This window comes from Panulirus ornatus, unplaced genomic scaffold (assembly GCF_036320965.1).
Source record: "Panulirus ornatus isolate Po-2019 unplaced genomic scaffold, ASM3632096v1 CTG_732_pilon, whole genome shotgun sequence".
In the NCBI taxonomy this organism is placed as follows: domain Eukaryota; kingdom Metazoa; phylum Arthropoda; class Malacostraca; order Decapoda; family Palinuridae; genus Panulirus; species Panulirus ornatus.
The window spans coordinates 3,782-7,916 of record NW_027265262.1 but is presented as its reverse complement, the minus strand read 5'-3'; the positions used below and the strand labels follow the sequence as shown (position 1 = coordinate 7,916).

At 35.8% G+C, this 4,135-nt stretch overlaps 1 non-coding gene across 1 annotated transcript; it reads left to right on the top strand.

Moving 5' to 3' along the window:
* Positions 1-1,796: 1,796 nt before the first annotated feature.
* TRNAV-CAC (transfer RNA valine (anticodon CAC)) lies at positions 1,797-1,868 on the top strand. Its single transcript has one exon. It is a non-coding gene; the product is annotated as a tRNA-Val (tRNA).
* The last annotated feature ends 2,267 nt before the right edge of the window (positions 1,869-4,135 follow it).

Sequence of the window (4,135 nt, the reverse complement as noted above, 5' to 3'; positions counted from 1 at the left end):
GTCGTTCATGAAAACGCGAACTTAAAATCTATCCATTTAAATCTACCATTCATCAATAAACATTTAAACACCGTCATTTGAACGTAAACCTTCCAGCTGCGTTATTTTACCAGAGTCCTTTAAGATACGTCATATAAACACAAAACTTGAATGTACGTTAAGCTTGTGCAAACTATCATTGAAGCTCAAACTTTTAAATTAGAATTGTAATGAAACTGCGAACTTTTAACTCTGTCAAATTACAGCTATTGTACAAAATGATTTACTTAATTGACAAATTTTAATGTCACTTAATTTAACGATATCCTTTGTGGTTCATCTCTGATACACAAACCTTTAAACTTTGTCTCTAGAACTGAACACAACCATTAAGTTTCATAACTGGAATGGAAATTTGAATAATCTATCAAAATTCGTCATATAACGCGAACTTTTAAATCCTTCCATTCAGTTGGGCCGTTACTTGCCTGGTTGCCATTCATAATATGTCCTTTTATATTGTATGTTGACTACGCTCTCATTCATTCGTCATTTGGATCGTCTCACTGATATTCCATTCATAAACTTCATTCCTAAAGCTTATTTTTGACCGCCATGTTGCTTCTTTAAGGTATATAATTCTTTGTGTATTTAATAATAGAAGATTCAATGATATTTCTCGTGGTACTGGAATTAGAGTTAATAATGCCATCTCAGTTATTAACTCTAACTCCAGCACCACGAGAAATATCATTGAATCTTCTATTTCTGAATACACAAAGAATTATAATCTTAATATTAGTGATGGTCTATACAAATTGGATAACTTTAATGTTGATAAAATGTGTAAACAATTCACCTTCTTGTCCACATAATAAGTTTATGATGCGCTTGTTGTCTGTCTTGGACAATCACATGTTTACCATATCGCGTCCTAGCTACGTCTCTTCGTTGTATATCAACTGACTGTTATATTTCTCTCTTGCGTCTCCCATGATGATGTGAGTTTTACACGAAAGTGCACTTGGGAACTTATCGTGTTTATTTTCCCTGTGAACTCATAAGAATATACTTGATCACGTGCAAAATTGTGATCCTTTCCAATATATATATATATATATATATATATATATATATATATATATATATATATATATATATATATATATATATATATATTTTTTTTTTTTTTCATACTATTCGCCATTTCCCGCGATAGCGAGGTAGCGTTAAGAACAGAGGACTAGGCCTTTGAGGGAATACCCTCACCTGGCCCCCTTCTCTGTTCCTTCTTTTGGAAAAAAAAAAAATATATATATATATATATATATATATATATATATATATATATATATATATATATTTTCTTTCTTTTAAACCATTCGCCATTTCCCGCGTTAGCGAGGCAGCGTTAAGAACACAGGACTGGGCCTTTTTTGGAATATCCTCACCTGGCCCCCTCTGTTCCTTCTTTTGGAAAAAAAAAAAAAACGAGAGGGGAGGATTTCCAGCCCCCCGCTCCCTCCCCTTTTAGTCGCCTTCTACGACACGCAGGGAATACGTGGGAAGTATTCTTAATCCCCTATCCCCAGTTATAATATATATATATATATATATATATATATATATATATATATATATATATATATATATATATATATATATATATATATCCATCAGTATGTTTACTTTCGATAATGAGGAACAGAAGACTAAGCCAAGCAAGTAAATTTCGTCAAAGACATCTCTCTTTTCTAAACGCTGCCTCGGAAAGATTTTCATTAATTCAAATTGAAGAAACAGACGTATTTTCTATTGTCTGGTTAGCTCAGTGGTAGAGCGTGAGTCTCACACACTCAAGGTCGTGGGTTCGAGACCCACACCAGACATAATTTTTGTCTTTTTCTTGTTTCATTTTGTCCGCATCACATGTGTGCAACATTCAGTATGTTCGTCCAACGTTATAGTGAAGATCTTCACAATAAATTGGGGTTTTCGACCTTATCTGAAAGGGTCAGGTCCACCAAGACGTCCTTGAAATCTTCCAGAAGCTTCTGGCGATCCTCCTCCAACTGCTGGGCACATCAGAGTTAACATGGGCCGGACATCGGTTGTGGAACGACTTAATCTGCTTCCGGTAGTTAGCAGGGATGATAATGAGGGCTCTGACCTCATACCAGGTCAGCTTAGTTCCAGTCTATTGTTTACTTCCAGTCTATTGTTTAGTTCCAGTCTATTGCAACGACAATAAAAAATTAAAACTCATTTCTACGTGGAAAATTAAGAGGAAAACACGACAGCAACATGGAGATTTACCCTGTGGTTATTTTGCCGGTAGCCGGCAACGGTCGGTCAAACACTATTTTGCCGTAGTAATCTCTGTACTTCATATAATACTATGTCACAAAATATGTTCTTGGGGGCGTAGCTCAGTGGTAGAGCACTCGTTTGGCATGCGAGAGGTCCCGGGTTCAAACCCCGGGGCTTCCATTTTTTATTTGGGAAATTCATTGTTTTCAGTCTTGTCTACATATATATATATATATATATATATATATATATATATATATTTATATATATATATATATATATATATATATATATATATATATATATATATATTTATATATATATATATATATATATATATATATATATATATATATATATATATATATATATATATATATATATATATATATATCGTCCGATCAGGGAAGTTAAGCAACGTTAGGTCTGGTTAGTACTTGGATGGGTGACCGTCTGGGAACACCAGATGCTGTTATCCCTGGGGATAGGGAAGAAAGAATACTTGCCTCGTATTCCCTGCGTGTCGTACAAGGCGACTAAAAGGAGAGGGAGCGCGAGACTGGAAATCCTCTCCTCTCATTTTCAATTTTCCAAAGAAAGGAACAGTGACCAAGTGAGAATATTCCCTCAGAGGCTCAGTGTAGTGAGAGTGTCGTGAGGAAGAGCATAGTGATGATAAGGATATTGTCAAGATAGCTTGTAGTGAAGAAACGAGTATAGTGAAGATCCGAATGTAGTAGAGATAAGGGTTATCAAAGAGTAAAGTTTATTCAAAATGATTATGTAGTGAAGATAAGAACTATTTTTAGTAAACATCAGGGAGTACAATGATGATGGTATGGTAGATATAACGGTGTAGTGAAGAAGAGGGTATAGTGAAGATATAATTATGTGAAAATAAGCTAGTAGTGAAGATACACTTTAGTGAATATGAGTTTGTAGTGAAGATTATAATAGGCCTTGCATAGTGAAGATAAAGGGATCAAGGAGAGGAGATATAGTAAAGAAGATTATAGTGAACACAAAAGGATTCAAGCTACGTGCAGGGTCGGCTTACGGGCACAATTGAACTTACATTTTAGGTCAAAGGCGTCACTAGTACACCCCGGCCAGCCTTAAAGTTTATCCTACACACACACACACACACACACACACATATATATATATATATATATTTTTTTTTTCAAACTATTCGCCATTTCCCGCGTTAGCGAGGTAGCGTTAAGAACAGAGGACTGGGCCATTGAGGGCATATCCTCACCTGGCCCCCTTCTCTGTTCCTACTTTTGGAAAATTAAAAAAAAAATGAGGAGAGGGGAGGATTTCCAGCCCCCCCACTCCCTCCCCTTTTAGTCGCCTTCTACGACACGCAGGGAATACGTGGGAAGTATTCTTTTTTTTTTTTTTTTTTTTCCAAAAGAAGGAACAGAGAAGGGGGCCAGGTGAGGATATTCCCTCAGTGGCCCAGTTCTCTGTTCTTAACGCTACCTCGCTAACGCGGGAAATGGCGAATAGTTTGAAAAAAAAAATATATATATATATTATCCCTGGGGATAGGGGAGAAAGAATACTTCCCACGTATTCCCTGCGTGTCGTAGAAGACGACTAAAAGGGGAGGGAGCGGGTGGCTGGAAATCCTCCCCTCTCTTGTTTTTTTTAATTTTCCAAAAGAAGGAACAGAGAAGGGGGTCAGATGAGGATAATCACTATAAGGCCCAGTTCTCTGTTCTTAACGCTACCTCGCTAACGCGGGAAGTGGCAAATAGTATGAAAGAATATATATATATATATATATATATATATATATATATATATATATATATTGGAAAGGAAATGCCTTAATGAA